Source organism: Astyanax mexicanus, chromosome 16 (assembly GCF_023375975.1).
Source record: "Astyanax mexicanus isolate ESR-SI-001 chromosome 16, AstMex3_surface, whole genome shotgun sequence".
Lineage (NCBI taxonomy): Eukaryota > Metazoa > Chordata > Actinopteri > Characiformes > Acestrorhamphidae > Astyanax > Astyanax mexicanus.
Window position 1 is genome coordinate 17125763 of NC_064423.1, and position 8139 is coordinate 17133901.

Below are 8139 nucleotides of genomic sequence, written 5' to 3' on the forward strand. Positions count from 1 at the left end.
CATTTTTCATTATATATCTACTAGAGACAGATTATATCTGTCCTGTATCATTTATTTTACTTTAATCCTGGGTATATGAAGATATCTGGAGTGCATTATTAGGATTATGACATTCTGTATTATTGACTTTTGTTACAAATTCTAAAATAAAAATCTCAGTTAGGAATGTGCCATATCATATCCTATTCAATAATAAAATTTTGTTTTCATTTTGTTGCAGGAGTGTATTCTTGAAATATTTTTCTTAATTCATTTTTAATTTCTTCATATCGCCAAAAGTATCGTTATCGCGAAAAAAGAAAATGTTTGTTTTATATTAGTACTAGTGTTACTGTTTTATTACTTATTACATGTTATTACACTACTTAGTGAAATTAATTAATTGCAGAGCAGTGTTAGCTTGGATACTGCATGTACAGTGCCGCAGAAGAAGAGCTTGAGGAGGAAGAGGAGGAGAGCTCAGAGGGATTGGGCAGAGAACTGGTGCAAGGTAATGACCAGAGTAAGGAAGGAAATAATTTTTTCTTGCATCTTACACAAAACTAGCAACACTTTCAGCATATCTAGTTCATAATTGCTTAATTACTTGGCATTACATTACTTAGTGAAACTAATTAAATGCATGGTAGCGTTAGCTTGCATATTGCATGTACAGTGCAGTTGACCTTCTTCTAATCCTACAACAATATAAAGAGAATGTTATAGATTATACAATGCATAAAACATTATAGGTTTATATGTATGTTTAAAAAAATAGTTTATTGACTACTATCAAATCACTTTTTTAGTCATTAAGCGCAAGCAGCATGAGCTAAACATCCAGTCCAGCCAGTATGACCCATTTTCAGCCTACTGTAAAAACGTATACTGGAGTTCCAAAAACTCTGACCCAAAAATCGGACCTGACAGCTCAGACTTTAGAATGAATAATTCAGGCAGACTTGCATCTGCTTTTTTAAGCCTTTGTAGAAGCTTTAGCATAGGTAGCCCTATTTACTCAACAATATTACTATAGCTTTTGTTTTTGTAAAAAAACTAAAAAGAAATAGTGTGTGGCGAGCATGTGTATGAATATGAAATATTTTGTAGTTATTTAAAACAAAATCAATTAGAACCACTTCTGTCTTACCTGTGGAAACCCTCAGTGAGATAATAACTATGCATCTGAACCCACTGATATCCCGACATTTTTATGGGATGTTTATACTTATAGTGCAGTTGGTTTGAACTCTTTGTACAGCACTAAATCACTTTGAATTTGGCACAGTCTTTAGTTTCTCCATTTTGGAAGTGTTTTTCCACATCAAATATTAACTTCTTAACCACATCTATATTTTAGATCCAGACGGTCAATTCCGGGTCAGGTATAAAGCAAAGTCTGGCAAAAACTTGATCACGCAAAGGGCAAAGGAAAATACACAAACCTATTTCTGCTTCTTTACTACATTCTGCTTTTTATCTCCTAACTTTAACAAAAGCTGGACAATGAGAGCAAACAATGGGCACTGAAAGATTTCTATAAGAGTACAAATCGTTTCAAAAAATCAAAAATTATCATATGATAGTATATTATCCAACATTCAGGGTCCTATCCTACACACAATGCTATCTATTTCCATGGCTTTCGCATCTATGTTGCTTCAGTAGCGGCAGAGCTTGTGAATATATATCTACGTTATATATCTTAGGACATATTGTAGACTCCTAGGTCCAGGTTTAGTAGCTTTTCTATATGACTAGGGCTTACAACAATGATGGCCCTGTGTTTTTTCCTATCTATTTTCTGAAGGAAACGTCAGATTTGTCTGTCAAGATGGTAGCGTCTGGATATTAGGCTCTGCTACAGGCTGTAAACAGTGGTTTTTAAAAAGCTTCTTGTGCACTTTTAAAGTTATTAATGCCTCATTTTAAATGTCAGAGCTCTCCGGATTCTACCAATAAGCTACTTTGAGCCTGGATAACGGTGTAAAAAGTGATTTATCTGCAGCGGCAAATGGATGCCACAAAGTATCCGTTGTAAATAGTGCTGGACAAAAAGCACAAAATTAAAGGATCTCAGAATGCTGCAGGGGAGTGGAGGTGTTCTATTCAACAAAGGTAGTACTCTTTATCATGTATCATGTGCTATACCCAAAGTCAATTTTACACTGGAGTCCTCCTTTAACCCACAGTGGTATATGTTGGCATTGCAATATACAATAGTATTTTCTGAGCTTTCTCTTGAAATCGGCTGTGTTTAAAGAACACTGCCCAGCTATTTGTATGTTAAAATATAATTCTCAGAATATCTCAAAATATCATTATAAAATATTTGTATCACATTGCCCAGCCCTAGGCCACACCTACATTCAGTCTTCACGTCACACACCATCTATTGGGGACAATAACAGCATATCTGAGAGTCAAAAGGCTTTGGTTGGATTAACATGGATCTTACAGTGATTGAACAGCTCAGTACTAAAAAAAGAACCAGCTTTCTTAGCTCCACCCCAGTTATTACAGACATGAAGAAAGCAATGCGAAGAAGCTGAACTCCCAGATGCACCTTCACAAATTAAGGTGAATGGTTAATGATTAATGTTTAACACAGCACTCCCTATGAGGCCACAGCCCAGTCACTTTATGGCTTGGCTGTGTAACTTTACAGAGAATAGCAAAGGTTGGAAATCATTAGCAAAGCTTTATTAGTGACTGTTATTAAAATAGTGAGACATCTCTCTATGTGTTTACATGTAATACATGTGTGTGTGTATTTATGTACATTGCAGTGAAAGGTATTTCCCCCCTTACAGATGTATTTTGTTTTTTGACATACTATCAGACAAATATAAAATACAAAAAGCAGTTTGAATTAACTATAATTAAGACCTAATTACAGCCAGACTTTGTACAATCAAGTCATAACTTAAACAGAACATGTCTGACAACAAGAAATAGGGTAAAATATATCAAAAAGCAACACATTATGCATGGAAAACATGGAACAGCGGTGAACCTTACCAGGAGTGACCAGCCTACCAAAATTACTCCAAAAGGGCATGGACAACTCATCCAGGAAGTCACAAAAGAACACAACATCTAAAAAAATTGCAGATCTAACGTACTTCAGTTAAGGTTAAAGTTCATGATTCAATAATAAGAAAGAGACTGGGCAAAAATGATATTCATGGGAGAGTTCCAAGACGCTGGGACACATCATTACCATCATTACCAGTTATTGCTAACATCTGATTGCAGTTGTTGCTATTGTTTCACATATGGCTAGGAACTTTATACCCTTTTCAAATCAAATCATTATTTAAAAACATTTTTTTATATTTAATCAGATTATATTTGTCTGATATTTAAGTGTGTTTGAGAATAAAAAAAAGGTAAGTATGCTAAAAAGAAAAAAAAAAACAATACAAATCTGTGGAGGGCATTAAGTCTAACAAATTTAACTGATGTCCTGAAGGCAGACATGCACAGAAGTTCAGGTGTACTCAAGTGGATATCTGTAAGAAGAGCCAGCAGCTGTGTGTTGGCTGCAGGGATAAGAAGATCACTGTGAGAACAGCTTGTCCAGTATTCGTCAGAGCCAAAACAACAGTACCTGATACTCCAGCAAACAACACACAACCAAATGCTGAGCGATCAACCGTCCAGTTAATAAGGCCAGCGGGATCAGAGGAAAAGAGATGATTAACTTCTAAACTAATGTTGGATGACTGAAGCAAATGGAGCAACTGCTATTGTGAAATGGTCTCTATGGTTTCTGATCAGGTGTAAATGTTATGATGTCAACAATACTTTGAGCAGCCATTTATTCATAATTCCAAATATTTGTCACAGGCATTATTATTATTATTATTATTATTATTATTGTGATAAAAGTGCAACTTTTTTTCACTGCAGACAGTAAGAAAGCTTTTTTATGTCCAACAAAAAATGAATGCATCTGAAATACAGCAACTTTACAGGAGGGAGATGAAAGTCATCATCGTCCATTAATTATTTTTTTACATAGTGTAAGGGACAGTCTGTTTGTTCAAAATATGGAATTATTTTTTAACATACATCTATTTGGGTCAGGAGCAGTTTATTGTAGGACTAGTCATGTAAAAAAAGCATTATTCACAAAAGTATGAGTCTTTGAGGAGATGGTCTACAAAAAGATTGGAAGGGATTTTTTTTATCTATTTCTTCCATTACATAATATCATTAAACCCCTCAAGAAGTTTAATGATTTGTGAACAGCTTTATAGCTTTATTGTGAACAGCTTTATTAGCTTTATTACCAAATCTCCACAGGTCTTAAATATAGCCCGTAAGTGTGCACACAAAACCCACTAAGCCCATAACCCACCAGCCTAGAGACTGGACACCAGAGCGTTAGTGTAATTACCAAGTTTAGTCCACCCGAGCACTGAGTATCCACCTGAAGCAGGGCAGGGTGGCGACCTGTCTAGCCTGACCTGGCCGTATTGACGTCAGTGCGGCTGAAACAAGGTCCAGGCAAGGTGCCGCCTGGCCGAGGGAGGCCGTCGGGAGCAGCAGAGCAGCTAATAATACTTAAAAAGCAGGCGGTTAATCAGCTTACAGGTATTTGGCATCTGTTGCCACGCAGAAGGGAAGTGATCAGGATTTAAATAAGGATGGTGGAAAAGACCAAGTGCCCTAGTGGTGAACAGCAGTACTGAAGATAGCACCAGTAGGGGGTTCAAACAGAGTCACAGGGAAAAGTTGCTAATGGTTTAGCCAGGTTCAACAGAAATTGCATAAGGGGTCAACCTACTTCTCTAAATCCTTCCACAGTGTTTAGGGTCACCTAGGAGGGGCAGTTTAACTTACTTTAACTAATTCCTAGAAGGATGGAGACGTATAGAGAAATGGTAAAAGGATAACAACAACCTTGTTGATAAGTTACTAAACTGTAGAATTGTCATGATTACTGATAAACTCAATTTTTCAGTTAATTAATAAATGACCTTCTCAATTAACTGGCAAATATTAGTCTGCAATTAGCATGCTGCATATATTTTTCCACTGTTCTCCAAGAACCACTAAAAAACTAAGCCTGATTTTAAATTTGCTAAGGTGTACAAATTACACATTTTATTTATCAGCTGTTATAAGTCGTGTATGAAGAACTACAGACCTTCCTAATAACTATGAAAAACAGGCAATTTACACGACAGTACAAGATACCAGTTCACTCTTTAACTGATAGTGGGTGATGTCACAGTCACTAAATTGAAATCACTCATCACATTAAATGACTAAACTACGGACTGCTGCCTGGTGCATGTGCATATAAAGTGGTGTCAAATGATTTATTCTGTTGATGAATGGATATTAACAGCCTGTATCAGCTTCATAAAAGTGGTTCAAAAGTCAGAATCATCAAGAAAAGGGTTTTACACTGCAGATTTTACCAAATCGATTTTTTGGTGATTTTACCAAATCACCAAAAAACCTCTGGAATATAATTAAGCGGAAGATGGATGATCACAAGCCATCAAACCAAGCTTAACTGCTTGAATTTTTGCACCAGGAGTGGAATAAAGTTGTCCAAAAGCAGTGTGTAAGACTGGTGGAGGAGAACATGCCAAGATGCATGAAAACTGTGATTAAATACCAGGGTTATTTCACCAAATATTGATTTCTGGACTCTTAAATCTTTATGAATAAGAACTTGTTTTCTTTGCATTATTTGAGGTCTGAAAGCTCTGCATTTTTTTGTTATTTCAGACATTTCTCATTTTCTGCAAATAAATGCTCTAAATAACAATAGTTTTTACTTGGAATTTGGGATAAATGTTAAATAAATGTCATTTTACTCAAACATTTACCTATAAATTGCAAAGTCAGAGAAACCAATTTAAAAACTGAAGTAATTTTTTCCAGAGCTGATTGCTAATTTATAATAACTTAAATACAAAAATACTTTACAAACTTAGAACAAAGATATTTACACACTATTTGAGCTATTTCATTGAAGAACCACTTTTGGATCCTTATAGTGCCATGTTTGTAATAAAAATTAAAAGGGGTTTCCCTTTTAAACATCATGACAACAAAAATGGCACTATAAGGATCCAAAAGTGGTTCTTCTATGATAAATGAGCTCAAATAGCCCATTTGAAGCACTTTTAAAGACTGACAAAAGATGTTTTCACACTGAGCAGAATGATAAAGCAGGAACAGGATAAGAAAACTAATCTCCTTTATCCTAACGCATTGTCATCTACTGTATACAACCTTTGGACTCATAACAGTAAATAACTGCCATGTCTACACAGTTACAGTTAACAGACAGCTTAAACGAGATAAAGGTGGAAACAGAAATCCAAGGGTTTGAAATAAAGATAAAAATACCATTTACCTATGATATGTGAACATCAAAAAAAGAATGTGCACAGGGGAAACTTATAAATATCTATAAACTTGTATTTATCAATATCTTAAAATGTGCGAATTATCAATAATTGATGATTTGTACTGTGAAATATATTTTATGCCTTTTGTACTTTTACTATACACATGTACAGGTTAATTCATCAGTCTGTAAAAGCCTACTTTATATACATTGTCATACTAGTGCATTTAAATAAAAAATATTATCATTGAGAAGTTATGTTATTTTAGTAATTCAGTTCAATATGTGAAACTCATATATTATATAGATGTATTACACGCAGAGTGATTTATTTTAAACGTTTATTACTTTTATTGTTGATGATTACGGCCTAAAGCCAAAAAAAAAACAAAAATCAGTGTCTCAGAAAATTAGAATATTAAATAAGACCAATTGGTACTTTTGGCAGTGTGGGCAATGTGCCAAATCCTGCTGCAAAATGAAAACACTGCCCTGACTTTAGACTTGATATAACACAGTGGACAGTGCAGTGCAGTGTTTTCCCAGAAAATTATTTGGTCTTATATAATATTGACATTTTCTGAGACACTGACCTTTAGGTTTTTATATGATATGCACTAGGATTAAAAAAATCTTCTTTGAAATAAGTTGTTTTGAAAGGAACAATGATAAAAATACATAAATAAATACAAAAATGTGATGTAAACTGCAACCACTAAAAACTTTAAACATATAAAGCTAAACATTTAGCCATCATGTCTAGCCCTACTGTTGACTGAAGTAACTGATGATTCAACAGGTGTGTCCTGAACTCATAATCAGTTCTGAGGCACAGGCAGTGATTCAGCAGAAAGAAGATGATGAAGGAGATTTGTAAAGTGTAAAGGGACTTACAGAAGTATTTGAAGGTTTCGTCGATTTGCTCGTAGGTGAGTCCCAGAGCGGCCTCTGGAGGCAACAGTGGAGTGTGCAGCCAGTCATCATGATCATACCCAAACACATGGTCCGCCCGCAGAGTGTATCTGGGTAACTTCTCAGTCAGCAAACTCACAATCTCCACCTCCGGCAGGTCCACACCTGAACACAGGTCTGTGTGTGACAGACAGGGCAACATTATTCCCTATACTTTCATTGTTTACTTATATTTCTGATATTGTATTAAACAATTTATTTAAAAATAAAATTCCCTGAAATTAGCAGACATAGTAACTTCAAGATTTCTCACTGGTTATTTCTTATTGGAACAAGTACAGATTTTTTTTGTTGCTTGTTTTGTAAATATATTTTGACTAATATATAAATTAATATGCCAAGACAATCAACCAACATGCACGAACCATGGTTTTTACATCCACATTTGAGTGTGGCATCCTGGAGACTAGAACTTCATACAATATGGATCAAACTGATATGAAACGTACTCAGAACTCAGAACTATAAAAGAACAGTATTTGCTGCACCCTACTGGACCAACATGGTAATAGAAGAATATGAAATGACTAGAATAATTATTTCCTAGATTACATCACTTTTAATCAATTAGATAAAACTTTTTACCATTTCTATTTGTCTCAAGTGACCTAACAACACAGTTCTATACTCGGCTTAATCAAGGCTGTCAAAAGTATTGCCAGTATTATAAAATACATCTGTAGGGGTTGAAGTATCAACTCAAACTTTTTACTCAAGTAAAATGGTAAAGGTACTGGTTTCTAAACTACTTAATAGAAAGGCAAAAAAGTAATATAAGAGGGAAAATGCCATTAAGGACAAAAGCTTAG